Source organism: Mchenga conophoros, linkage group LG6 (genome assembly GCF_057382185.1).
Source record: "Mchenga conophoros isolate Kocher_MC1m ecotype Shallow Benthic linkage group LG6, M_conophoros_male_GT1.1, whole genome shotgun sequence".
Taxonomy (NCBI): domain Eukaryota; kingdom Metazoa; phylum Chordata; class Actinopteri; order Cichliformes; family Cichlidae; genus Mchenga; species Mchenga conophoros.
The window spans coordinates 4,466,803-4,482,180 of record NC_140531.1 but is presented as its reverse complement, the minus strand read 5'-3'; the positions used below and the strand labels follow the sequence as shown (position 1 = coordinate 4,482,180).

At 40.1% G+C, this 15,378-nt stretch overlaps 1 long non-coding RNA gene across 1 annotated transcript; it reads right to left on the bottom strand.

The window, feature by feature from the left end:
- Window positions 1–1,834: 1,834 nt before the first annotated feature.
- On the bottom strand, window positions 1,835–2,621 carry LOC146571902 (uncharacterized). The gene is made up of 2 exons (XR_014892625.1): window positions 2,328–2,621; window positions 1,835–2,094 (listed from the first exon to the last, which is right to left on the bottom strand). It is a non-coding gene; the product is annotated as an uncharacterized LOC146571902 (long non-coding RNA).
- Window positions 2,622–15,378: the final 12,757 nt, after the last annotated feature.

Genomic DNA, 15,378 nt, shown 5'->3' with positions numbered 1-15,378 from the left:
TCTGTTAGTAGTGTGAAAGTGAGACGACCTGTCCAGGTGCACTAAGCCTCTCTCCTTATGACAGCTGGGGCAGAATCCAGCCTAATGACCCAAAACTGAATAAGCAGTTAACAAAAACAGCAAAGAAGAGTGGAAGAAGCAAGGGAGGCAACTCTTGAGTTAATCCTTGCCCCTCTGCTTATATTGCTCCAGTGTCAGAGATCATCATTGAACAGCTGCACCTTATGCCTCTAAGTTTGGCAATTTATGGGTAAGACTGAAATATCTTGAAGAAGGAGAACCTCCTACAAGGGAGTATGTTGCGGAGGAGTTGCTATTTCATTCCTCGTGTGAAAACTCGCGACATTTACTCTTTCATCTCCCTGTCAAACAGAAGAGACTTCGAACTGTGCTTCTTCCAGGAAGCCCCGCTTCGACGTTTCATGGAGATTTTCCTTTCACACTCTGGCCACCAAAAATGGAAAGAGTGGACTGTAGAACTGTCTCTTCAAATTGAAGTGACAACACTCATGGTAAATTTTTTGAACAGGAAGAATACCTGATCAACACATTGAATTATATCTGAAAAGATATTGTGATGTGTTACATCCACCTATTAAACTGGTGGATAAATTCAGCCTGTGGTATGGGGTACTGAAGTTTAAAGTTTGTCTGCAGAGGGATGAGGATGGACAGCTCATCCAAATCCCAAACTCCATCTCCCTGGGCCCGTACAATGGTTGAGTTATCGACCATTGTACGGGCAAGCGGCTAGATGCTTCATTTGGCAGGGTTTGGATCACCAAGTAAAAGAATGTCCCATGATTAAGTGGTGGAAATGCGTAAACATGGGACACAAAGCCAAAGCATGCAAAAATGAAAGTGAATGCTCTCTGTGTGGCCAAAAAGGACAATTTTTTTTTTTTTAAATGTCCAAGATCGACCAATATAGCTAAGAATCCAGAGCAACCTTCTTCTGCTCTTGGGACGACTGATTTACAGCAGACAATAGGAACTCTAGAACACTCGGATATGGGCTGGCTGATTGCAACTCAAGCCCTAGCAGAAGAACAATTGTCTCCAGAACAGTCAGGAAACCTTTCACACCCTGAGTCTCAAGTGCCTCCTACTTTGATTGTACTGCTGAACAGGTTATATCTGAGGAGGAGCATCTGGATCCAACAAGAAGGTAGTGGAGGTTGTGAAGAAGAAAAATCAGATACGCGTGATAAATATGACTCAAACTCAACAACATCAGAGGTTGACAGTGAGAATAATGGCAACAAAGAAGAAAAGGACGACGAAAGTGATGAGGACGTCGCGTCAGAAAGCTATGAAAGCGCGAGTGAAAGCGAAGAATTTTCGGAGTTAAAACCAACTGGGAAAACTATACTAGGCCATGAAGGGTCACCCTGCTATGGAAGAACTGATTAATGCCCCCCCAATCGAGGAACTGGGAAAAGGAGAATTATGTGACTCTATTGTGGCATTACGTGTTCACTAAAAAAAAAAAAAAAAAAAAAAAAAAAAAAAAAGAAAGAAAAAAAGTGATACAAGTAATATAAATAATTATAGCCAAAAAACAATAATGAATGTTGATTATAAAATTAGCTAAAATTATAATAAATAGGTTGGAAGATGTATTCGATAAAATTATTGTGAAGGAACAGACATGTGTCGTAAAGGGACGCCAGATATGGGATAATTTGTGCACCCTGAGTGAGGCAACAACAACAATAAAGTATCATTAAATTAGATGGGAAATAATGATTCAGGGTAAACAACTGCACCAAGGAAATTCCATTTTTCTTCTCAAAATGTAAAATGTCTGTTGAAAAATCACATTAAACAGAGATGTGATTAACTTTTTATTTTACCAAACATAACATCAATGATGACACAATCAGTCTTCATCAGAAGTGCTCAAATCACTCTCAGTGGCATCGTCTGGAATGTCCTCCTCCTCCGAGTCCATTTCCAGGAGTGGTTGGTGGCTGAGGATTCTCTTGTACACGTCCTTTACTTTGAGCATTTCAGCTTTCAGTTCACTTTGTTTTTTTAAAACCAGGCTACAGAGTCCCTTCTGTGCATCCTCCGACATGCCAACAAAGGAGGCTGTAAAAAGAACAAAACAAATAAATATGAGAAAAGTAAAAAAGAAAAACAACAAAAAACCTCACCTCATAAACACAAGGAATTAGGATGCTGTAATTAAACATTTTTTTAAAAGGGAGAAGGCAGTGTTAGCTAGCAATCTAGATATAGGTAAAAGATCCAGTAAGACTTTAGCATCTGCTCTTATTTTCAATCGATTCATCAAAAAATTAATAAATAAATAAAGTGCTTACAGTCTGAGGAGATTGTCCCCAACACCACAGATCGCATTCGCAACACTGTCCAGCGATGCCGCATCTCCCTGCAAAGGATCATCTCCTCCTCTCTCAGGCGCCTCACAGCCATCACCTTCTCAAAGACCTTTCTCTTTGTCCGGAGGTCAGCAGCAGCTACAGTTTAACAACATCAGATGGGAAAACATAGTAGCATATTATGATTCAAGAACAAAACATTCAACTACTGCTCAGATACTGGGAGTTTGTTTAAAAAGGATATTTAGAAATCAAGAGCTTACTTGTGCTCTGCCAGGGCCAAACGTCGGTCTGCATGAGGGCATCACTGGATACGATTTGCTTTGTTGGTTCAGCGAGCTTGTTGTAGTCGTCAACAGCAGCCGCCAAGCATTTCTTCTCAACTAAGATGACCTTGCGAATTCTGTGTCGCCTCTTGTTGCTAGCTGTAAATAATCATAAAAAATTCACACCTTCACATAATGTATATAGTTACATTTTAATCTACACTCATCAATTTGTTTGCTAGAACAAATCACATCCAGCTCAAACAAACCTGGATCTGATTTTATTCTGTTTACACAGTAGCTGTACAAGCTGTACAAACTCAGCATCAAACGGTCCATTTCAAAGAAACTGGGACGTACCATTTTGTCTGTAAAGACTTTGTGTTCGCACTCTGATGATGACGACAAGCTCATCTATTCGTGCCTGCAACGCTCCAAGGCTGCCATCAGTTTGATCACTTTCTAAGTGAGAGGAATATTAATCAGAACACAGGATGAGTAACAGTCACCAAACTACAGTGGACTCTGTAATCACTGACTTGATGACATTCATTATAAGACATCTGGAGCCTTCATGTGCTGCATTATCATGATAATCATGAGATAACAAGTATGTTGGTGTTCAGGTTTATAAAACCAACTAGTACGACATCATTTCAACCCAGGTTCTATCCAATTTGATGAAACACAACAACTCTGCCATAAATTCTGCTTTTACAAGGCTTATTTTTCATTGTTTGTTGACACTGTCAGAAAGATCTTAATTCTACCTTAAGTTCTTTAATGAGGCCATGGTGGGTCCTATTGTTATACATGAGTGCATTATATTGAGACTCACCTTCAGCCCATTTCTGCACATCGGCCACCCATTGCTGCAGTGTATCGTCATCCACACCCAGCTCATTTCTGCTCGCATTCAGGCTCTCCACTTGTTCTCTAAGGATCCTTATGATCTAAGAATGCATTCATAAATGTCATTCATATTGACATTAAAAGAGTACTGGTGTTTTCCCCCCCATTACCACACACATTAAAATGGGTGTTGAAAAAAATGACCTTTAGATATCTCTGGCTCAAAGTGCGGCCCAGTTGTTCCACTTTCCTTTTGTTCCAGCCCAAAGCCAGGAGGGTCAGCATGTTTGTTCGCCCTGCATTTCAGTTAGTATACAAATTAGAATTAATGAGCAGGAGACTGAGTGGAATCTCAGACACGGACACATACCTGCTTTAGACATGTACTTCGTTGTGATGGCCGCCCGAGACAGGAAACCGTTTACTTGTTCCACCTCTTCTCCAACTGTTGAACCGGCCCCATCCTGAAACGCACCTCCCCATTTGATCTATAGAAAGGAGGTCACAATACATGACTGCTGAATTCATTCAACCTTATAACAAAATGTCTCAAACTAATCCAAAACTACAAGCTGCAGTATACCTCGCATTTCCAAGTGTGAGCCTTTGCATGCATGACGGAGAGAAAAGGACGCATTGACAAGAGGTTCCTCAGCTCAGGGCACTGCTGAGCCACCTTGGTTAAATAGGGGAAATATTTACAGGCCACATCAGAGAAAAGGAACGTAATATGTCCTGGGATGCTAGCTGCCAACTTCCTCTGGAGAAAAAGGGGGTAAGCAAAGATCTCCCCTCGAAACATGTTCAATGCAGCTAAGAGAACTCCGTGGCGACAAACAGCTATTTCCATGCCCTCCTCATCCAACTTCCCAGTGGACTTTTTGGACGACTCCTTTGCTGCAGTCCAAGATGAAGACTGGATCCACTGACACACACGGTGTGACTGTGGATCCAGAGTAGCTAACATATTGTCTATAAGACAAGGCCTGGCCTCTTTCCACTTTTGCGAGGACACCATATTTCTGATCGCCCAGTGAGTAGCAGCTGACTCAGACGACGTCTCACAAGTCATGGCTGCGTCCTCTTCTCCAGCCTCCAACAACTGAAGGAGCTCCTGACGAAGCACCTCAGTTCCACACACTAACAGAAAAAAAATAAAGAAAGGAAGAAACTCTTCCACAAAGTGAAAAACACTCTAGGCAGTATGTTTCTTAGGACTGCACAAAAGCCCTGCATAACTCAACTATAACAACAAATATAAAAGTAAACAGAAATCACAATATATACAAGAAGGTAAAGTACCTTTTGTTGGGTTGACACTGGCAGCATAACTAGGTTCTTCACGTGGACATTGATGCTGCTCTCTGGACACTGCCCCCCCCGTGTCCAAGGCAAGGCAAGGCAAGGCAAATTTATTTGTATAGCACAATTCAACAACAAGGTGATTCAAAGTGCTTTACAGAGACATTAGAAACAAAAAGAAATAAAAAGCATGATTTAAGATTGATTAAAACAAGCAAACAAACAAACAAACTAAACACACACATTCACATTCACACCTGTTCACGCGATCTGAACCCTTATCGTAAGGGGAGCTACCAGTCCTTCTGTGGATGAGCTACTTTCTATTTTAAATTCCCTGAATTTAAAATACTCTCTAGACCCAGTCTAGACCCAGCTGGGGAGCTACCCAGAGCTCTAAACCCACTTAACAAACAAACAAACAAACAAAACAGTATATAAAATCAGTAAGTTTTGAAATTTAAGATAAAATCAGAACAGTAGATAAAATCAGTAGTTAATGTAAGTTTTGAAATTTAAGCTTAAAAGTGTGGATTTGGTGCTTTATTCAAATGTAGCTGAGAATAGGTGAGTCTTCAACCTGGATTTAAATAAACTGAGTGCTTCAGCTGATCTGAGGCTTTCTGGGAGTTTGTTCCAGATATGAGGAGCATAAAAGCTGAATGCAGCTTCTCCGTGTCTGGTTCTGACTCTGGGAACTGATAAAAGACCGGATCCAGATGACCTGAGGGATCTGGAAGGTTCATACTGGGTCAGGAGGTCACTGATGTATTTTGGTCCTAAACTATTCAGAGCTTTATAGACCAGCATCAGAACTTTAAAGTCTATCCTCTGACGGACAGGCAGCCAGTGTAAAGACCTCAGAGCTGGACTGATGTGGTCCACTTTTTTGGTCTTAGTGAGGACTCGAGCAGCAGAGTTCTGAATGAGCTGTAGTTGTCTGACTGATTTTTTTAGGTAGACCTGTAAAGATGCTGTTACAGTAATCAAGCCTACTAAAGATGAATGCATGGACTAGTTTTTCCAGGTCCTGTTGAGACATCAGATCTTTTATCCTTGAAATATTCTTGAGGTGATAGTAAGCTGACTTTGTTATTGTCTTAATGTGTTTTTCTAAGTTTAGGTCTGCATCCATCACTACACCCAAATTTCTCGCCTGGTTTGTGGTTTTTAGATGTATAGATTGAAGTTCTCTGGTGACCTGTAATCGTTTTTCTTTGGCGCCAAAGACTATTACCTCAGTTTTGTTTTTGTTTAGCTGGAGAAAATTGTGGCACAACCAGTCATTAATTTCCTCAATGCATTTACCAAGAGCCTGTACAGGGCCTTGGTCTCCTGGTGACATTGCGATATATATTTGTGTGTCATCTGCATAGCTATGATAGTTTATTTTGTTGTTCTTTATAATCTGTGCCAGTGGGAGCATGTAAATGTTAAACAGAAGGGGTCCCAAGATGGAACCTTGGGGAACTCCACATGTGATACTTGTCTGCTCAGATGTGAAGTTACCTATTGATACAAAGTATTTCCTGTTTTCTAAGTATGTCTTGAACCAGTTTAGTACAGTTCCTGAAAGACCTGTCCAGTTCTCCAGTCGTTTGAGTAATATGTTGTCGTCAACTGTATCAAATGCTGCACTGAGATCCAGTAAAACTAAGACTGACATTTTTCCACTGTCTGTATTCAGACATATGTCATTAAACACTTTGGTCAGAGCGGTTTCAGTGCTGTGGTTCTGTCTAAAAACTGACTGGAAGGCATTGTAGCAGTTATTCTGTTTTAAGAAGTAACTGAGCTGTTGAGAAACTGCTTTTTCAATGATCTTACTTAAAAATGGGAGATTTGAGATCGGCCTGTAGTTGTTCATTTGTGTCTTGTCAAGATTGTCCTTTTTCAGTATAGGTTTGATTACAGCAGTTTTTAGTGATTCTGGAAACACACCTGATAATAAAGAAAAGTTGACGATCTGTAACAGGTCTGACTCTAAAGTCTTTGAGACCTTTTTGAAAAAACTTGTTGGCAGGACATCTAAACAGCAGGAGGAGGAGTTCAGTTGACCTAAGATGTCCTCCAGGTCTTTGCTGTTAATCGGGTGAAACTGTTTCATGGTGTTTAAACAGTTTTTTGGTGGACACAGTACATATCCTGGATCTGCTGTTGATGTACCAATTGCTTGTCTAATTTTTTGGATTTTTTCTGTGAAGAATTTGGCAAAGTCATTGCAGGCCATGGTCGAATGAAGTTCAGCTGCCACTGACACAGGAGGGTTTGTTAGCCTGTCAACTGTAGAAAATAAGACCCGAGCATTATGGCTGTTTTTAGTGATGATGTCAGAGAAGTAGGACCTCCTTGCACTCCTCAGTTGTAAATTATAATTGTGAAGTTTCTCTTTATGGTCATAATGAACCTGGAGGTTTGTTTTTCTCCATCTGCGCTCAGCTTTCCTACACTCTCTTTTTTCATTTTTCACCAGTGTGGAGTTTCTCCATGGAGACTTTTTCCTTCCAGAGATAACCTTCACCTTAATGGGAGCAATAGTGTCCATTACATTTAACATCCTTTACGGCAGAGTCACCCACAATCAGAGTTTCAGGCCTAGCCTTTAGCTTTCCCTGTGGCCTTTCACTTTCATTTTCAGACCTTACTTCGCTGCTTTTAGATGGATGGTTGTCCGATATAGATCCAGGGTCCTTTGATAGTGGAGCAAATCTGTTCTGCAGTTTCACATTCAGTTGTTTTGGAGGTTTGTTGTTAACCTTCCTATTCGCGGTTGTCCAGTCCTGTTTCCTCTCGTATACAGGGGTAGAAGAGCTTCTCTGTCTCGTAGGAAGTGAAGGCCAGTCGGTTTCAGAGATTTCAGCTCGCTGTGCTCTGCCCGTGATACGTCCTCCCCCTTCCAGGAGACATGATTTATGTCTTGGTTTTACACCAAGACAGTCCAAGGGGGGATTATCACTTGAGGATTTATAATAATGCACAGAGTCTACTTTCTTGGTCATGTTATCTGTGCTCCTTAGCAGTGTACTAGCTTGCTCATCGCCATTGTTTTGAATCAAAGGCAAGGTTGTTTCATTTCCACATAGTCCATTTACCTCCACGTTTACTTCTAAGCGATGAATTTTTGTCTCCAGTACTGCAATCTTCTGCAGGAGGCTGTGGTAGTCATCTGTGGAGAGGGAAGGCATCTTGTTGCTAGTTAGCCTAGCGGTTAGCACCTTTCCAGGCTATTGCGGTGCCCAGATGCTGTAATCAGGCTTCAGCTGTGTCTAGGCCACAGACACACGGAGCGCTGAGGATAAGGTAACTATAAAAATGTTGCTGTTTCTGTTAAGAACACTTTAGTCCTAATGATCCATAAGTGTCCAGAAGCTATCGCAGGTAAGCTCATACGGAAAAAAGGGAAAAAATCAGCATAAAAATCAATAAAAGAAGCAAAGCATTTAAGGAGCAAAGAGATGAAGCGTCCACACTCGCAAAAGGGGAGGAGAAGTCCAGAGAGCAGGGGGGGGGGGGGGGGGGGGGAATTGAAGAATATTTACTTACTGAAATTCTTTGGTGAAAACAAGTTGTGAGATAAAATCAATGGTTGTGTGAACACTGACCACATGGCATGCAACTAGTACATCGACTGGTTGATGGTCTTTGAGGAATAAAATCTCCCTGTCTGTCACGTTTTTTCCAGCGCACTGGTCTTGGCTAAAGTTCACTCTGTGCATCATTCTATGCAATTAACAAGGAAAAAAGGGAACACCTAAAATACAGTCTATGATTAAAGCAAAGATTATCAAACATCTTAAGTTAACCAACTTAATTTGACATAAACTTTAAAAAAAATTCAAATAACATAACGTTTACTCCGTACAAAATATTAGACAAGCGTGTTCCCTCTTTAACAACTGTTTCCACTAAAAATGTTACCTGCATATCTTGAAGGAGTTCGTCAGCAGCCTGAAGCTCTTCCTCCAGCTCAGGATCCTCTGAATCACTCATTTTCAAGCTAAAGAGGAAAGAGATTTTTGCAGAACTCAGTGACATAAACACATAACTAACGCAATTCAAATTATTTTCAGTCTTGGCGCTCCGGTTAACGTTAGCAATTAACGTTAGCATCATCAGTTTGTAAAGAGCTAGCAGAACTCTTAGCGCAAAAACTGCTTTACGCACCATGTGAGGGTATTTTGCAGCACACAGGTCCTTTAACGTTTGTAATAGATTTAATCCATCATCGTTGGATTAAATGGCTAATGCTGCAGTAGCCACGTGTAGTCGTTACCTAGCAAGCATGCTGACGGTAGCTGTAGCCATTTTTAAATACATTAAACCGTTTCGAGATCAGTCACCTCTGTTTGTTTGAAGCCGGCTCTTGAGAAGTCCGTGGATTAGGCTGCGGTGAGGAACGCTGGCGGCGCGAACGTCGTTTCCGATCATTGGTTAAATGTGATCATGTGACTGATGCAAGCCAGATCCTTTTATTTAGCAAAACTGTGATTAATAGTTAAATATTATTGTTGAGGGGCACAGACAAGACTCCGCACGCACACACACATTAAAAAAAAAATAATAATAATTTTTTTCCTCGTTTCCGCCAAAGGCCAGTAGATGGCCATAGTTTCAAGCACTCCTGTTTTCTTTTACGTCCTCAAATCAGATGTAAATTCAGGAGTCCGTCAAGCACCGTCTCACATTTGTTTCTGAAAAGCCAAAATGAGTGGAAGAGGAAAGGGAGGTTTTGTTGCCTGAGTTTATCCCTTCCCTTCTGCTTGTAGCCCTTGTGTTCTTGAACATGCCCCCTTATGTGCCTTTGCCCTATGCCTCTAAATTTGGCAATCTATGGGTAAGGTTGAAATATGGTGGAAGTAACGATCCACCCTCCCGCGATTATGTGGCGGAGGAACTCCTTTTCCAATCTTCTTGGGTAAATCCCCAGGACATCTATTCTTTCATTTCGTTACCCAATAGAAGAGAGTTTGAGCTGTGCTTCCTTCAAGAAGCCCCCTTACGACGGTTCTTGGAAATTCATCATACCAACTTAAATCACCCGAAGTGGAAGGAATGGTCTGTAGAATCTCCAGTCCAGCTAGAAGTCACAACAATTGTGGTGAAATTTTGGACAGGGAGAGTTCCAGACCAAGACATTGAGCTCTATCTACAAAGGTACTGTGAAGTCTTGCAACCTCCTGTGAAGCCGGTTGACAAATTCGGCTTATGGTACGGAGTAAGAAAATTCAAAGTACGAATGCGGAGAGATGGAGCAGGTCATATTGTTTCCATCCCTAACTCCATCTCTTTGGGCCCTTTTAATGGGCGTGTCATATATCCTGGACAGGCAAACAGATGTTTCGTCTGCCAAGCTTTAGACCACCAAGTAAGAGACTGTCCTACCTTTAAGTGCTGGAAATGCGGGGAGTTGGGTCATAAAGCTAAAGAATGCCAAAATGACAGCGAGTGTTCTCTATGCGGACTGAAGGGACACACCTTCTTTAAATGTCCCAAATCCTTTGCTAATATAACTAAAGCTTCCCAGCAGCCCTCCACGGGTGCTTTTCGCACGAACCTTCCAACCATCTCAGCGCTGTCAGTGGCTTCAAATCCAGCCCCGCTACAGGAAAGGCCCGCACATGGAAATGTGTCCTTGATAAATCCATTGGCTGTCTCAGATGCTGCCTCAGGACAAGAACCAGGCAGTCGTAACACAACAAATCTTCCGGGAGTAACGGAGCCGCAGACACACAATAACAACATAAAAGAGGATTTGACGCTTTCAAGACAACCCGAAGAAATGGCAGTTGGAGGTGGAGAGGAACCGGGAGACCAATCCTTCTCACAAACCTCTGATGTGGAATGTGAGAGCGATGACGAGCGAAGAGAAAGCGAGGAAGAAAATTCATCTGAAAGCTATCTAAGTGCAAGTGATAGTGAAGAATCACCCATTTCGACTCCTGTGGAGATTTCTCCTACAGATGATCCTGCAGGACAAGATGATGTGGATCCACAAACAGGGATTTTTCTTAACAAACAGCATCCTGCGATGGAGGAATTGGTCAATGAAACAACGACAGGAGGAAGGAAAAGAAGTGTCTCGATGGCGTCTTATGGCAGAGATAAAAGAAAAGACGATCGATCCAGCCCTCCGCAAGGTACTGTTGAATTTACAATGTTCCCTCCCTCTACTGAATAACCCTCCTACTACATAAATATGAGCATTCTTAAAATAATAACATGGAATGTTAGAGGGTTACAATCAGAAAGACTAAGGAAGAAGAAAGTGCTTTTTCTGCAAAAACTGGACTATGACATATTATGCCTACAAGAATTAAGATTGAAAACCAAGGAAGATGTTGAAGAACTGATTAAATTATGGGGTCCAAGCCACTCAGTAGTCTCAATAGGGGAAGATAGTGCAGACGGGGTGGGCTTTTTCTTCAAAAACACTCATGTGAACATCATAAAGAAAAGAGATATAATACCAGGACGGCTGTTACTTGTTGATTGCCATTATGGTGGTCAAAAATTTCGGTTAATTAATGTGTATACCGCACCAGAAAGAACAAAGAAAATGCAATTGCTAAAGAAAATGAGACATTTGTTGGAATGTGGGTTTAATACTGTTCTATGTGGGGATTTTAATATGGTTACGGAAGAGAATGATAGGATTGCTAGTACGATCTTCAAAGAGTCCAGGGAAGGCAAATTACTTACACAAGTATGTAATGACGCATCTCTTAGGGATTTATATAGGATCTTAAACCCTCAGACAATTCATTTTACAAGGTTTGACTCATCCTCTAAAACTAGAATAGATAGGATTTATATATCTTCCGAGATTGTAGCTTTAAGATATAATGATTTCGTAACAGATTTCTCTGATCATAAGGTAGTCAGAGCTACGATTTTGTGTGGCACTGACCCCCCTTCCACTTATTGGAAATTAAATACGAGCTGTCTAAGTGACGGGGCACTAGTTTCGGAATTAAAGGCAGAAATTGTGAAAGTTTTGCAACTTAAAAAACTCACAACATCTGATATACAACTGTGGGAGATACTGAAAGAACGGATGCGAAATTTTTTTTAATTTAAATGTAGAGAAATAAATTATGCAAAAAATATAAAGTATAACGAACAAGTAAATCAATACATATTGTTGAAGAATAAAAAATTTAGAAAAGAGGATGAAGAGAACCAGACTGAAGAACTTAGAGTTAGTATTGAAAAAGTAAATAATGAAATATTATTTAACATACAAAAATCAATGGGAGGTGATATAAATGGTAATAAAGATTATATGATTGGTGCTAACCAAAAGAAACGTAATAATGAGTTCATTTCTTCTATAAGAGATGAGGGAGGAAACTCCTTCGTAAAAGAAGTAGATAAAAGGCGAGTTATCAGAAGGCTATGTGCCCATATGTTCTCTCCGTTATCTACAAAAACAAGTGCAGTAAAATATTTGTTAAGTAAAATAGAACCTCTGGACTCCATCCAATATACCTCACTTTTAGGAAATATTACTAAAGAGGAGGTAGAATGTGCGATCAGTCAGTTAAACATAAACAAAACCCCTGGTTTAGATGGGCTTCCGTCCGAATTTTATAAAATAGTTGTGAATGAAATATCCAAATTTTTAGCCACTGTTTTTAATGAAGGCATGCATGAGGGAACTTTGGGTGACTCCTTTTATAATGGATTAATGTGTTTGCTATATAAGAAAGGGGAAAGAGATAATATAAATAATTATAGACAATTGACAATAATGAATGTTGATTACAAAATATTTGCTAAAATAATTATGAATAGGTTTGAAGAGGTATTAGATAAAATTATAGAAAAAGAGCAAACATGTGCAATAAAAGGTCGTCTGATGTGGGATAATTTATGTACTCTGCGTGAAATAATTTACAGTAGAAAAGACACAGAATTTTTTATTTTAAGTCTTGACCAAAGGAAAGCTTTTGATTACATCTCCCACTCTTATTTGTGGGAAGTAATGAAAGCATATAATATGCCTGAAACCTTCATCTCCATGATTAAAGTATTATATAAAAAATCCCTTGTCCAGATTAAAGTAAACGGAAGACTGACCGAACCCTTCCATGTCGAATGTGGAGTGAAACAAGGATGTCCTTTAAGCGCAGCCTTATATGTTCTAGCAATAAATCCGTTACTTAAAACAATCAATAGTGATAGCCGTTTTACTGGATACATCCTAAATGACACCTACAAGGTGACAGCCCTTGCTTATGCGGATGATGTCTCTGTAATTATTAAAGATCAAAAGGAGCTATCAATACTTAAGGATTTGCTAACAAAATACGAACAAGCTTCTGGTGCTAAGCTAAACCAGGAAAAGACCGAAGGAGTTTGGTTTGGACAAAACTTAAAAGAACCTGTAATTGATTTAAAAACTAACAAGGAGATGAAGATTTTAGGTATTTGGATTACTAAAAATGATCCATGTCTTTTGAATTGGAAAAAGAAAGAGAGTGAAATAGAAAACGAAGTAGCTAAATGGGACAATAAAAATACAAACTATAAAGCGCGTGTGAATATCGTGAAAACACATGTAGTCTCAAAAATGTTGTTTCTGGCTACTGTCTTTCCCCCTCCTCACAAAACTGTTATTAAATTAAGTAAATTGTGTACCAAATTGATTTGGGGGACAAACCGCGAAGTAACACAGAGGAAATTAATGTATAAAGGAAAAGAAAATGGAGGATTAGGAGCGCCAGATCTTAGTATTATTTTGATGATTCCTTTTCTAAAAAATGTATATAGCGCATTTGAGCGAAGCACCCACTGGATCCAAGGGAAGGAATCTTTGTGGAAAAAAATGAAAGGGAGAGCCCGAACGGGTGTGCCATACTTTAAACTTGTGTTTGGGGATCTTGTGGATCAGTGGAAATTGGATGATTTAAATCTTTTACAATTAAATTCAAAACAGATATATAATAAAATCAATCTAAAAAAAAATGAAGGTATGATACAATATAAGGCTGTGGAAAAAGAAGAAAATCAGAAAATAGTTAAAAACATATATGACAAAGTAATATCCGAGAACATGAGAGATACAGTGTGGCTTATCTCTGTCGGACGGCTCCCAGTAAGAGCTGTGGTTCTGTGGAGTTGCTTCGTTACCACTAAGAAATGCCCTATGGAGAATTGTGATGAAGACGAAACTCTTGATCATCTATTGATATCGTGTTACAGGACGGTTGAAATAAGGAGGATGGAAAAACTAGGTTTTAATATTGAAAATAATATAAAATCAGTAAGATATGGTTTGTTTAAAGAAAAGATGAGTGAAAATAAAAGAAGATTGCTTTGGTTGGTGATGTGTATTATAAATGTTCACATATGGAAAACAAGAGCTAAATGTGTTATAGAACAAAAAATGATAAGTAGTTTCACCGTATGTAAAAACATTGTCACTGAGCTGAGAAGAAGAAAAACGAGAGATATGAAATTAGGAAATGATTTGCCGTGGGAGCTTTTATTATTGTAATATGTAAAATAAGATGTGAATAATTTTGTGCATGGCGCTTGTATTATGTGTATTTGTAATTGTGAATATTGATATTTAAATAAAGTGATTTAAAAAAAAAAAAAAAAAAAAAAAAAAGAAAGGGAGGTTTTGTTGCCTGAGTTTATCCCTTCCCTTCTGCTTGTAGCCCTTGTGTTCTTGAACATGCCCCCCTATGTGCCTTTGCCCTATGCCTCTAAATTTGGCAATCTATGGGTAAGGTTGAAATATGGTGGAAGTAACGATCCACCCTCCCGCGATTATGTGGCGGAGGAACTCCTTTTCCAATCTTCTTGGGTAAATCCCCAGGACATCTATTCTTTCATTTTGTTACCCAATAGAAGAGAGTTTGAGCTGTGCTTCCTTCAAGAAGCCCCCTTACGACGGTTCTTGGAAATTCATCATACCAACTTAAATCACCCGAAGTGGAAGGAATGGTCTGTAGAATCTCCAGTCCAGCTAGAAGTCACAACAATTGTGGTGAAATTTTGGACAGGGAGAGTTCCAGACCAAGACATTGAGCTCTATCTACAAAGGTACTGTGAAGTCTTGCAACCTCCTGTGAAGCCGGTTGACAAATTCGGCTTATGGTACGGAGTAAGAAAATTCAAAGTACGAATGCGGAGAGATGGAGCAGGTCATATTGTTTCCATCCCTAACTCCATCTCTTTGGGCCCTTTTAATGGGCGTGTCATATATCCTGGACAGGCAAACAGATGTTTCGTCTGCCAAGCTTTAGACCACCAAGTAAGAGACTGTCCTACCTTTAAGTGCTGGAAATGCGGGGAGTTGGGTCATAAAGCTAAAGAATGCCAAAATGACAGCGAGTGTTCTCTATGCGGACTGAAGGGACACACCTTCTTTAAATGTCCCAAATCCTTTGCTAATATAACTAAAGCTTCCCAGCAGCCCTCCACGGGTGCTTTTCGCACGAACCTTCCAACCATCTCAGCGCTGTCAGTGGCTTCAAATCCAGCCCCGCTACAGGAAAGGCCCGCACATGGAAATGTGTCCTTGATAAATCCATTGGCTGTCTCAGATGCTGCCTCAGGACAAGAACCAGGCAGTCGTAACACAACAAATCTTCCGGGAGTAA